The sequence below is a fragment of the Octodon degus genome, unplaced genomic scaffold (assembly GCF_000260255.1).
Source record: "Octodon degus isolate 3935 unplaced genomic scaffold, OctDeg1.0 scaffold00206, whole genome shotgun sequence".
In the NCBI taxonomy this organism is placed as follows: Eukaryota; Metazoa; Chordata; class Mammalia; order Rodentia; family Octodontidae; genus Octodon; species Octodon degus.
Genome location: NW_004524782.1, coordinates 480,374 through 495,143, shown reverse-complemented (window position 1 = coordinate 495,143; position 14,770 = coordinate 480,374).

The window sequence follows — 14,770 nt, the reverse complement described above, 5'->3', positions numbered from 1 at the left end:
CCAAGGTAAAGCAGGATCTATGCAACAAGAGTTGTAGCTTTTTGGTCTGAGAAGGTCAGTGAAATGCCCTCAGGATTTATCCTGAGATCCTGTACCTCACATTGTAGAACCTTTGTCAGTGCAGCCATGTGGATGAGTCACGGCCATTGCTTGGTCTCATTGCTATTTGTTTCTCAATAAAATGTACAAACATTTAAAAGACAAAAACAAAAAACACATAAAAATAAAAAACAATGATAAATTTTTACACCAAAATTTAGAAATATAGTCATATACAACATTGCAGCATGACAGTCTATGACAATTTTTTTCTCATCTTTTTATTTACCTTATTTATTTCAAAAGCATTTCCTTCAGAGAATATAATAATAAATGACATAACATTAGAAGCGGTATAAATTTAGAAGACCAGAATGACTCTACGGATTTAAAGTTTAACATATCAATGCTTGATGGAAAATACCTATTCCATGTTATGTCTAAGATGTTTGATATTCAGACAAATAGGTTAAATTCAATTGCCTATGTTATATGGTAATAATATCAGTAAGCTTCTCTTCTGGAGGGTTAACAACTTAAGGTTACAGAACAAAAAGTAGAGAAAAAGATGGGGCGTAAGGACAGCCAACATTTTGGCCTTAGCGTTTCAAGATCAATGAGGACTCAGGACATAGGATAACCTGTACTGTAACATCCTGTAACTCAGTTGTGTTCCAAATTTTCTTATCAAGCAGATTATGGGGCCACAGAGGAAAGTGATCGATGATGTAGAGTGAGCCTAAGGAAGTCACATGGTGAGGTAACATTCTTTCAGGCTTTCACAGAGAGCAACTTAGTCAAGCTATGGCCGTGACTCATCCACATGGCTGACACTGACAAAGGATCTACAAACTGCAGTACAGGATTTCAGAGTAAATCTTGAAGGGATTTGACTGACATTGGCAGATACTAAACTTACATTTCTTGTTATATAGGTCTTGCTTTATCTTTGTCTTAACCTGTCAGCAGAATAGTATAAACAGAAGGTGTAAAAATAAAGCCATTTTGATATGCTGAGATGTAAAATGCTCAAGTCAACAACTGCTGACATTGCCAGCCCTATGGATAAGTCAATACTGTTATAGAGTACTGGATTATACAGGATTATTTTTCTGAATTAATGGACCTATGATATTTGTGGAAGCAGCCACTTAAACAACTGAGCTAAGGCCAGGCCCGCCCTGGACCTATGATATTTAAATAGTAACAGAATATCCATCTCTTTTTTTAAAATTAAAATATATTTAAAAAATAAGAATAAACAATTACATATTTTTACACACAAGTTTAGAAATCTAACCATATACAGCATTGTAGCAGGACAGTCCTGCCTTCATTCACTATCCCCTTCCTTTCTAAACAAACATCTACCCGCGAGACAGCACAGCACCAACAGGATTGTCATGACAAGCAGCATGTATTCAGAAGATCAGAATGACAGGAACTCCAAGCATGACCCTATTGTTACACATTGCAATCTGCAGTGCAGTTGCTTAGTTTACAGGTATCAGAATATATAGTTAGTCAGGGTGAGAATCCTGCCAATTAACTACTAGCTTTGAAAACTTTCTGAAGATTCTCATGATCATTGTCTTACCCATCTTGACTTACCTAAACATATAAATGTATGGGTTGCCCTTGTCATGATTCCTAGCTTTTTTCTTTACTCTCTCTTCATTGACTAATCCTCAAAGTCTCACTTTCCTTTTTATTGTGTTATGTCTTTCTATTTGTATTTCTTCTTTTGAGTTTCCTGCAAGGGAGATTATATGATACGTGCATAGGTGGGTCTGGTTTATTTCAATTATGAGTATATCTTCAAGTGGCATCCCCTTAAGTATAAATCCTTCAAGTTTGTCATTCTTTACATCTTCTTCATCCATTCCTCAGGTTACAGGCATGTGGTTGTTTCCAAGTTTTGCCTATCACAAATTGTGCTACTATAAACATAAGCACACATATGTCACTATGATTTGATGTTTTCAGATCCTCCAGGAAAAGTCCCAGTAGGTGAATAGCAGGTTTAAAGGGGATGAGCATGTTTCACTGCTCTGCCAAGACAAGGTAGCTGACTGTGTCCTTACAGTATTTTGCATCTTCTAATCTATTCCATTGATCCTCAGGTCTATTTTGTTGCCTGTCCCATGCTGATTATATCACAGTAGCCTTGTAGTATAATTTTAAGTCAGGAATTGTAATGCCTCCTGCCTTGTCTTGAGTGGCCATGATTGCCTTTGCTATTCTAGGTCTTTTCTGGTTCCAGATAAATTTTAGGAATGATTTCTCTATGTCTGTGAGATATGTCGGTGGTAGTCTGATAGCGATTGCATTAAATCTGTACAGCAATTTTGGGAGTATGGCCATCTTCACAATGTTGGGTTTTCTTATCCAGGAGCAGGGGATATCTTTCCTGAAATGCTCTATCATCTCTTTTTTCAGAGTACTGTAACTTTTCTGGAAAATATCATTGACTTCTTTATTTAGATTGTTTCCAAGGTATTTCATTTTCCTCGGTGCTATCATAAAAGCCACTGTTGCTACAATTTTCCTCTCAGTGTGTTTGTTATCTGTGTAGAGGAATTCTATTGACTTTTAAGTATTGACTTTGTATTCTCTATTCTTTTGAATTTTCTTATTAATTCTAGTAGCTTCTTGGTGAAGTTTTTGGGTATTCCAAGTAAAGTATCATGTCATCTGCAAATAATGATAATTTAACTTTGTCTTTCCTATTCTTATTACTTTTAATTCTCTCTCTTCTCTAATGGTTCTAAGTAACGAATCCAGAACTATATTGAATAGCAGGCATGATAGAGGAAATCTTTGTCTTGTACCAGATGTGAGAGTCAAAGATTTCAGATTTTCCCAATTGAGAATTACGTTAGCTGTTGTTTCATCAGAAATGGCTTTTATCAGATGGAAATACAGGCAATCTATTCTAATTTTCTGTAGGATTTTGAATATGAATCAGTGTTGGTCTTTGTCAAAAGCCTTTTCTGCATCAGTTGAAATGATCATGTGGGTTTTTATTTTTCACTCTATTGATATAGTGTATTACATTTATAGATTTGTGAATATTGGACCATCCTTATATCCCTGGAATGAATCCTACCTCATCATGTTGTATGATCTTCTTGATGATTTGCTGTAGTCTATATGCTAGAATTTTATTGACGATTTTTGCATCTATGTTCATGAAGGAGATTGGCCTCTAATTCTCTTTTTTACTTGGGTCTTACCCTGGTATTGGTATCAGCATGATACTTGCCTCCAGGAATGATTTTGGGAGGATTGCTTCCTTCTCAAGTTCATCGAAAAGTTTTAGGAGCATAGGGATTGTATCTCACATAAGTTTCTCGCAGAATTCAGCTGTGAATCCATCAGCACATAGTCTTGTATTTGTTGGTAGCGTTTTTATTACATTTTGTATTTCAATGGCTGTTATTGGGTTACAGAGTTGTTATATCTTTTTGATTCAGTTCACATAATTTGTAACTTTTTGCCATAATTTTATTGATAAACAAATAGCAATGAGACAGTTTCAAATCAAGTCGCTAGGACAGCTTCAATAATTAACACACTGCATACATTCTTCTTAGTGGTTAATTGTTGTACAAGATGCGGACTGGAGATCCTATTGACAAACACCACTAGAACAAATCATTCTATTCATTAGCAGAATGTAACTATATATCTCTCCTAACCAATTTGAATACACAGATACAAAATGGACATTCATCTGTGTACCCTTTTATTGTTAAGTTCCGTTACTTGATTAGTATAGGTGCGTAAACTCAGCAAAATATTCTAAAAGAGTCCAGTATCCCATCATAGTATCGGGTCTTCCACTTAACTGGCAATGTCAGAAAATGTTGACCTGATTCCCCACAGCTCAACATAACAGCATAGCTTTATTTCTTTTTTTGCCATAATATTATTGATAAACAAATAGAAATGAGACAGTTTCAAGTCAAATCGGTAGGATAGTTTCGATAATTAACACACTGCATACACTCTTCTTAGTGGTTAATTGCTGTACAAGATGCAGACTTGACATCCTATTTACAAACACCATTAGAACAAATCATTCTATTCATTAAAAGAATGTAACTATATAACTATCCTAACCACCCTGAATATACATATACAAAAGGGAAATTCATCTGTATACCTTTTTTTTTGTTAAATTCCGTTATTTGAATATTATAGGTGTGTAAACTCAGCAAAATATTCTACAAGAGTCCAGTAGCCCATAATAGCATTGGGTCTTCTGTTTAAATGGCAATGTCAGAAATTGTTGACCTGAGTCCCCCACAGCTCAACATAACAGCATGGCTTTATTTCTTATATTTTGTTTTTATGCTTTCCTTTTGGATGTATAAGACCAAGGTAAAGCAGGACCTATGCAAAAAGAGTTGTAGGTTTTGGGTCTGATAAGGTCAGTGAAATCTCCTCGGGATTTATCCTGAGATCCTGTACCTCAGATTGTAGATCGTTCTCAGGGTCAGCCATGTGGATGAGTCACGGCTGTTGTTTGACCAATGTGCTCTCTGTGAAAGCCTGAGGGAATGTTTTCTCTCCATGTGACTCTAGTTAGGCACACTCTACATCATCGATCACTTTCCTCTTTGGCCCCATCATCTTCTTGATCAGAAAATTTGGGACACTACAGAATTACATGACGTTACAGTACAAATACTCATATATCTTGAGACTTTTTATTTTGACATAATTTTACTAGTAAACAAATAGCAACGAGACAGTTTCAAATCAAATCAGTAGGAGAGTTTCAATAATTAACACACTGCATACATTCTTCTTAGTGGTTAATTGCTGTCAAAGATGCAGACTTGATATCCTATTTACAAACACCATTAGAACAAATGATTCTATTCATTAACAGAAAGTAACTATATAACTATCCTAACCATGTTGAATACACAGATACAAAAGAGACATTCTTCTGTATACACTTTTTTGTTAAGTTCCATTATTTGAATATTATAGGTGTGTAAACTCAGCAAAATATTCTAAAAGAGTCCATTATCCCATAAAAGTATCAGGTCTTCCGCTTAAATGCCAATGTCAGAAAATGTTGACCTGAGTCCCACGCAGCTCAACATAACGGAATGCCTTTATTTCTTTTTTTTTGCCATAATTTTATTGATAAAGAAATAGCAATGAGACAGTTTCAAATCAAATCAGTAGGATAGTTCGAATAATTAACACACTGCAAACATTCTTCTTAGTGGTTAATTGCTGTACAAGATGTGGACTCCACATCCTATTTACAAACACCATTAGAACAAATCTTTCTATTCATTAACAGAATGTAACTATATATCTATCCTAACCAACCTGAATACACATATACAAAATGGACATTCATGTGCATACCCTTTTTTGTTAAATTCCGTTATTTGAGTATTATAGGTGTGTAAACTCAGAAAAATATTCTAAAAGAGTCCAATAGCCCATAATAGTATTGGGTCTTCCGATTAACTGGCAATGTCAGAAATTGTTGACCTGAGTTCCCCACAACTCAACATAACAGCATGGCTTTATTTCTTATATTTCGTTTTTATACTTTCCTTCTGGAAGTTTAAGACCAAGCTGAAGCAGGATTTATGCAACAAGAGTTGTAGCTTTTCGGTCTGATAAGGGCAGTGAAATATCCTCAGGATTTATCCTGAGATCCTATACCTCAGATTGTTGATACTTTGTCAGTGTCAGCCATGTCAATGAGTCACAGCTATTACTTGGACAATGTGCTCTCTGTGAAAGCCTGAGAGAATATTTTCTTTCCTCTCTACATGCCAAAAACTCAAACTTGACCCAGGTCTATCACCATGCACTAAACTGAAGTCAAAATGGATTAAAGATCTAAACATTAAAGCAGAGACATTAAATCTCCTGGAAGAGAAAGTAGGAGCAACTCTTGAAGACATAGGAGTAGGAAAAGAGTTCATGGACAGAAATAAAATTGCACGAGCAGTTGAAAGAATTAATAGTTTGGACCTACTCTTACTGAGAAGTATTTTCACGTCAAAAGAAATTACCAACAAAGTGAAAAGGCAACGCACAAATTTCGAAAAAATCATGACAAGTAAGTACTCGGACAAGGTCTGCTCTCTAGAATCTATAAAGAACTAAAAATCACTAGCGCCCCAAAATTTAAAGACCCAACCCAGAAATGGGCATCGGAGATGAACACACACTTCTCAGATAAAGAAATTAAAGAAGCGAATAAATATATGAAAAAATGCTCCACATCAATAGCCATTCGTGAAATGCAAATTAAAACCACATTGAGATATCATCTCATACCAGAAAGAATGGCTATCATAAAGAAATCACCCAACAATGAATGTTGGAGAGGCTGTGGGGAAAAAAGGAACCCTTCTCCACTGCTGGTGGGAATGTGGAATAGTGCAACCGTTATGAAAATCAGTATGGAGACTCCTTATAGAATTTGGTCCGGAAGTCCCCTTTAAACCAGCTATTCCTCTACTGGGCATTCTCTCAGAGGATCTGAAAACATATCATAGTGATATATGGATACCTATGTTTATAGCAGCACAATTTGTGACAGCCAAATCTTGGAAACAACCAAGATGCCCATCACCTGAGGAATGGTTGAAAATGATGTGGTGCTTTTACACAATGGAGTATTATTCAGCCATTAAGTATGATACTCTCCAAGCTTTCATATTGAAGTGGATGCCACTTGAACATATACTCATAAGTGAAATAAACCAGACACACACGTGTAAATATCAGATGGGCAAGGCAATGATCCTGAGAATCTCCAGAACATTTTTGAATCTAGCAGTTAATAGGAAAGATGCTCACTCTGACTATCTATATATACTGAAACCTGTGAACAAAGCTATTGCACTGCAGATGGTAATTTGTAATAGTAGTTTCATGCTTGGAGTGCCTGTCATTCTGGTCTACTGAATATGGGCTGCTTATCATGACATGCCAGTTGCTGCTGCGATGTCTCTATGGTAGATAGTTGTTTAAGAAGTAGTGGGTGGTGAAGGAAAGCAAGAGACAGGAAAAGGAATAAAGTGAGACTGTCCTGCTTCAAGGTTGTATATGGTGTCTTCTAATCTATTCCATTTATCCTCAGGTCTATTTTGATGCCAGTACTGTGCTGATTTTATCACAGTAGGCTTCTAATATAATTTCAAGTCAGGAGTTGTAATGCCTCCTGCCTTGTATTTATTGCCCAGTATTGCCTTTGCTATTCTAGGTCTTTACCGGTTCAAGATAAATTTTAGGAAAGATTTCTCTATCACTGTGAGGTATGTCGGTGTTAGTATGATAGGGATTGCACTAAATCTGTACAGCAATTTTGGGTGTATGACCATCTTCACAATGTTGATTCTTCCTATCCAGGAGCATGGAATATCTTTCCATTTTATGAAATCCTCTACCATCTCTTTTCAGAGTACTGTAATTTTCCTTGAAAAGATCTTTGACTTCTTTAGTTAGGTTAATTCCAAGGTATTTCATTTTCCTCGGTGCTATTGTGAAAGGTATTGTTTCTATAATTTCCCTCTCAGTGTGTTTGTTGTCTGTGTAGAGGAATGCTATTGACTTTTGGATATTGACTTCATAACCTGCTATGCTACTGAATTTCTGTATTAATTCTAGTAGCTTCTTGGTGAAGTTTTTTCGGTCTTCTAAGTAAAGTATCATGTCATCTGCAAAAAAAGATTATTTAACTTCTTCTTTACCTATTCTTATTCCTTTTATTTCTTTCTCTTGTCTAATGGCTATAGCTAATGATTCCAGAACTATATTGAATAGGAGTGGTGATAGAGAATATCCTTGTCTTGTACAAGATCTAAATGTAAAAGATTTCAGTTTTTCCCCATTTAGGATTATGTTAGCTGTTGGGTTTTCAAATGGCTTTTAGCAGATTGAAGTAGAGGCCAACTATTCCAATTTTCTGTGGGACTTTGAACACGAGTGAGTGTTGGACTTCGTCAAAAGCCTTTTCTGCACCAATGGAGATGATCACGTAGTTTTCACTTTTCGCTCTATTGATATAGTGTATTACATTGATAGATTTTCGAATATTGAACCATCCTGGCATCCCTGGGATGAATCCTACCTGGTCATGGTGTATGATCTTCTTGATGATTTGCTGTATTCTATTTGCTAGGATTTTATTGAGGATTTTGGCATCTATGTTCATGAGGGAAATCAGCCTGTAGTTCTCTTTCTTAGTTGCATCTTTCCCTGGTTTTGGTATTAGTATAATACTTGCCTCAAGGAATGATTTTGGGAGGATTGCTTCCTCTTCAGTTTCATGGAAGAGTTTGAGGAGTATAGGGACTACATTTTCTGTAAGTGTCTTGTAGAATTCAGTTGTGAATCCATCTGGACCTGGACTTTTCTTTGCCGGTAGGTTTTTAATTACATCTCGTGTTTCATTGGCTGTTATCAGGCTGTTGAGAGTGGTTATATCTTGTTGATTCAGTTGTGGTAATGTGTACCTTTCTAGGTATCTGTCCATTTCTTCTTTGTATTCTATTCTGTGAAAGTAAAGATTCACAAAGTAGCTACTGATAATCTTCTGAATTTCCACTGTCTGTGGTAATTACACCCTTTTCATTCCTTATTGCTTGTATTTGAATTTTTTGTTTTTCTTCTTTTTGATGAGGTTAGCTAGGGGCTTATCAATTTTATTTAATCTTTCAAAGAACCAGCTTTTTGCTTTTTTAATTATTTGAATTGATTTCTGCGTCTCAATTGAATTAATTTCTGCTCTAATCTTTATGATTTCCTCCCGTCTTTGGGCTGTGGGTTTGGTTTGCTCTTCCCTTTCTAGTTGTTGAAGGTGCAGCATTAGGGTAATTATTTGTGCACGTTCTGTTTTCCTAATGTGTGAGTTCACAGCTATGACTTTCCCTCTGCGTACTGCTTTCTTTGTATCCCATAAATTATGATAAGTTGTGCTTGAATTTTCATTGAATTGTATATATTGTTGTATTTTTTTTAATTTCATCTGTGACCCATTGTTTGCTGAGTAGGGTGTCATTTAATTTCCATGTATTTAAGTTTTTTTCTGTTTTTTTTGTAACTTATTCATAGTTTCATTGCACTGTGGTTAACTAATGTGTGTGGATAATTTCTGTTTTCTTGCATATTTAAGCATGACCTATGGACCAGTATGTGTTGCATTTTACAAAATGACCCATGTGCAGCTGAGAAAAATGTGTATTCAACTGTGTTTGCGTGTAACATTCTGTATATGTTTACCAAGTCCATTTGTTTCAAGCTCTTGTACAGTTCTGTTATTTCTTTGCTAAATTTTTGTCTGGTTGACCTATCTTTTGGAGATAAGGGTGTGTTAAGGTCTCCTGTTAAAATTGTGGTATTGGATATTAGATTTTTCATGTCCATTAAGATTTACTTTATATAGTTGGGTGCTGCCATGTTTTGTGCATACATTTTTATGAGTGTTACCTCTTCCTCTTGAATTTTTCCCCTAACTAGTATATAGTGGCCTTCTTTATTTCGCTTGATCATTGTTGTTGTGAAGTTGAGAATGTCTGAGAGTAGAATTGCTATCCCTGCCTTTTTCTGAGGAGCTGGGTCATGTAGTATTGTGTTCCATCCTTTGACTTTCAGCCTATGAATGTTTATATGAGTTAAATGTATTTCTTGTATACAGCATATTGTTGGATTTTGTTTCCTAATCCACTGTGCCAGTCTATTTCTCTTAATTGGAGAATTGAGTCCTTTTATATTGATTCATTGCTTTTCATTGTGTGATTCCCAATTTGTTCTGTGTTAGTGTCCTCTGCACTTTTTATGGGTGGGGTTGAGTTGTCCAGTTGCATTTTGTTCCTTCCCGTCATTTTGTGTAGCACTGTCCTCTGAACTTTGTTGTAGATGTTCGCTGTAGTCATAACCTTAGCATGTACTGAAGTTCAAGTGCAGATCTACAAAGTCTTGAGTTATCCAGCTGTGCCTGGCTTGTGTCTGGCTGCTGTGCTCAGCTCCTTCCTGCTGCTGTCCTTCAGGGTGAACCTGTTGTGCCCCTGTGGCATGATGTTCTGCTCCTGGACTAGCTGGGTGGTTCTATCCTCTACACTCTCTGTAGGGATTGAAGCTGCAGGGTTACACCCCAGACCTGTATGCCAGGCCTGAGTTGAGCCTGGAGGGGACAAGGTTGAGTAGGCGGGAGAGGCAGCTATTCCACCCCCTCACTGGGTCCAGACTAGGACTGGGTCTGGGTGTTCCCAGAACATGGCAGAAATTCCTTCTTGGCGGGTGGGGTGGGGGAGGTGCTAAGGAGTGGTGGAGGGTATCCCAAGGGGGTGGAAAATGGTCTCACCCACACTGAGCCTTGGCTGGAGCCCGGAGTTGGTCCCGCCAGTGCAGGGTAGTCAGAAGCTCTCTCACACACTCACCTGATACATTGACTTTAATCCTTCTCCCAGTGCTCCTCCACCCTTCCAATGCACTCATCTCACGTTCTTGCCACTGTCTGAAACAGCTTTGAAGTCCTCTTTCCTGAGTGACCTTCATTTCACAGTCATGGCTTCCTGGATATCATGAATAATTGCAAAACATTTACTTTTTGTGGTAATTTTGACTGTAGAGAAGAGGCAGAAGGATTATAGAGTCAAATCATGGAATAGAGGAAGTGTGAACACACTGACATAATTTATGTGTCTGACTTTCTCTTGCTTGACACTGAATGGCACTGTTTACCACGTTTTTGATCACCTCGAATGCTCGGGCACAGAGAGAAACAACAGAGACACTCAATTCAAGAGCAGAACTAAAGAGGGCTAGGGAGATAACTTGGCAGTCTAATTGCTTGTCTGCCAAGCCTGGCAAGCTCAAGGTCCTGTGTTTCATCACTGGTAATGCATGCCTTGTCGGACCCTGAAACTTTGGCATCCTATGCTGGCCAGCAATACAGGGTATGGTGGTGCAGGCCTATAAATCATGGGCTGGGGAAGCTGAGACTGGAGGATCACTATGCGTCCAAGCTGCATAGCCCAGCTGTTTCCTAGATCAGTCAATAGTAAAATTTATCTTTAACAAATTTTAAGTAAAAGCACAAACCCAAAGAAAGCCACAGTGTATGGGAGCAAGAGAGCAGGACAAGAGGCCACAATCTGGCCTGCAGTTTTACACGTGATAAAGTTTTCTCCTTTGTTCTTTGGTGCGTTCCTCCCTCAGACACAGGGTTGCACACCCCTCATTTCCTCTCTCAGACTCAGGGGGTTTATCCTGCCTCCTCCCACAAAACCAAGTGCCTCATAGCACACTCTTTTCCTGCACACTTTGTCCCTTAGTGGTCTCATTAATACTCAGGTTTTTGTCCTCTTGTAAAGATCCAGAAATTAAGTATAAGAAAAACAAAGCCAATATTCAGAATGCCATTCTTTCTTTCTTTCCCATTCAAGTTAGCTTTGAAAAGAGTTCTTCCACCTAAGACCTGGATTTCTCTTGTGAGTAATGGAAGTTATAGGCTGTCAATAACTATTCTTCCCTGGGATATGAGGATAATCCAACTCAGTGCATGCTATCCAGTTACTGAGAAGTCAAGTCCGGATGACCTGAATCCATAAGACTTACTTCTTGAGCTTAACTACTCAGTTCTGGGGCACTTTCTTTCATTTTGGTCCTGTGGAGTCAACTTATGAAGTTCCAGTCTGTCTGTTTCAGGACCATGTTTCTATGGATGAGGAACAAACATGGAGAGTAGCAGACAGCATCATAAAGGAGAAGCAGGACCTAGTCTAAGACAAAGAGGGGAGACCAAGGGTCCAAGAATAGTAGAAACAGCTATTGGACTCTTTACTAATGAACAATGTACCCAGGAGAATTTAAACTCAGGCATATATTTGTAAGCCTAGTATTTATGAATTTATGCATAAGGAGAGAGTAAAAATTTTTGTTTAAGAGATCCTCTAATAAATGAATACATGAAATACCTAAAATAAAGTGAACAAATTCTATCTCATAAAAAATGTTTTTTAAAGTGGCACATAGAAAATAATAGATCAAATAAGATAAATATATATAACAGTATTCATCATATATCTCACTGATAGACCAGTTACCTCCGGGAAGGTAGCTTGGGCTCCATTGCTAGCCCCAAATAGAGGGAAGAAGGGAGAGAAAAATGTCAATAATGATATTGATGGTTTGGGAATGCATAGCAACCACTACTTAGTGGGCATCTATGGAATTATAACTGTTGAATATAGAATCTAATTAAAATACACAACAAATGGCCAATATGGCTAAAAACAAAAAAATGACAGCAGGAAACACTAGCTAAACAATGTGACGAGAATATGGTGTGTTTCCATTAAAAATCTTGCCACTACTCAACTTCAAAAGGCTCACCCTTCCTTTGAACATATTTATCACTCCTATACTACTATGTGCTGCAGATGTTCTGAAGTCTCTTTCATAATTGTGTTTTTGTTATTTTCTCAATTTATAGAGCAATTTACGTCAAGTAAAGTCATCATGTTGTCCTTACCCCACCTTATTCACAGTGTAAATCTGGCACTGTGCAACATAGATGCAGCTGAAGCTCTTGAAATTCTATAGAAGAAACCAGACACAGACTACTATGCACTGTGGGATTCCATTGGTAGGAAATTCTAGTTTCACCTCTTTTTTGTGTATTTTTAAGACAGAGTGTACAGGGTCGCACTGTGTAGATCAGATTCATAGTGATTCTCCTCTTTACAACCTCCCACTTGTTGGGATTACAGGCACACGCCACCACTCTCAGTCTCAATTTCCATCTCAGCATGCTCTGGGGTGGGGCCAGCATGGCAGGCCTGGAGATCAAATTCCTGACCCCTGCGTCTGCCTAAGCAGGCCATTTGTATGAAATGCATTTTTTTTTTGAACCAGGGATTGAACTCATGTCCTTGCACTTGCCAGGGAAGCAGTTATTCTAACAAGCTATCTCCCGGCCCCAGCAATTCTAGAAAAGGTAAAACAAACTGACATTGCCTAGTTGATGGCATGGGGTGTGGTTGTGGAAGTGCTTATAGAAACAGCTGGCAAGAGTTATGAAGTAAATTTCTGGGCTGATCGGGATTGTCTAGAAATTTACAGCAATGATGGTGGAGGTATTTGTCAAAATATGCTGGACATTATTCTTTCAACCTATTCTGTGTGCTTCTCCACACACTTTGTACCTCAGTTTAGCAAACACACATAGCATCTATAAAAATGAAACTCATACTGAAACTTGTTATGAAACAAGGTACAGCAAAGTTGAACGCATGGTAAAGAGAGGAGGTTCTCTGAAAACAGCATAAATAATCTGCGAAACAAAGCAAAATGATAGCGATAAAAGTAAAAATGTGTGCTTCAATTTTAAAGAAACACTTCTAAAGAACAAGAATACTCATGTCAAATGAGAAATACACAGGAAATTAGAAAACACATTTCAATAAGTGTTAAAAGAAAATAAAGCCTGTATTTATTACCTAGAACTGCCACAGTGTTTGGAGAAAAACACAGGGCCATCAGCACATATATTAAAAAGAAACAGAACTGAGAATTCATTAATGATTACATCATTCTAGATATAAGAAGCATAAGAACAAATTAAACATTAATGCAGAAAAAATAAAATTTTAAAAGAAAAGTCTAATTGCAAGAAAAATAGGCATGCCGTAGAGAATAATGGAATGTCCAAATTTATTCCCTAGTGGAACAGTATTATTGGGAATCCCACAACAATATATTTTTTAAACATTTTATTTTACTTTAATTTATTTTCTTTTTTATAATTTTATTTTGAACAGTTAAAACAAAAGCAAGAACAAAAATCAGAAACAAAGACAGAAACAGGGTAACATACAGCAATACATATGTTATAGATTTTCAAAAGAAGAGTAGTTGATTAACAATGGTTGATATATTATCCATTTTTATCACCAAATCTGTTGCTCAGATTAACAGATATAGTTATGTAAGATTGGACATATAGGGCCAGCCAAATAGCTCAACGGATTAAACCATCTGTTTAAATGCAGGGTCTAGGAGTTCAAACCCCGGGCCTGCCATGTTGGCCCTGATTAGGAAACACTGAGAATGTGATTGAGAGTAGGCAGGGTGGCAAAGCCTGTAATCCTAGCACTTGGAAGGCTGTAAACAGAAGGATCACTATGAGTCGAATCTACGTAGTGAGAACCCCTACTCTGTACACTTTTTCTTAAATAAAAAGAAAAAAAAATTGGACATATGATTGAATACTACAGATTGATTTCAGGAAATCTTAATGTTTTGGTCTTTTTAAAATATTTCTGCCTTGTTATTTTTTATTTTTTTCAAAGTTTTATTCATAAACAGATAGCAATGAGACAGTTTCAAATCAAATCGGTAGGACAGTTTCAATGACTAACACACTGCATATATTCTTCTTAATGATTAATTGCTGTACAAGATGCAGACTTGAGATCCTATTTACAAACACCATTAGAACAAATCATTCTATTCATTAAGAGAATATAACTATATATTTATCCTAACGACTTTAAATACACAATACAAAATGGACATTTATCTGTATACCCTTTTTTTTCTAAGTTCCGTTATTTGGATATTATAGGTGTGTAAACTCAGCAAAATATTCTTTTTTATATTTGAAAATTTTATTGATAAACAGCAATGAGACAGTTTCAAATCAAATCAGAAGTACACTTTCGACAAATAACACGAT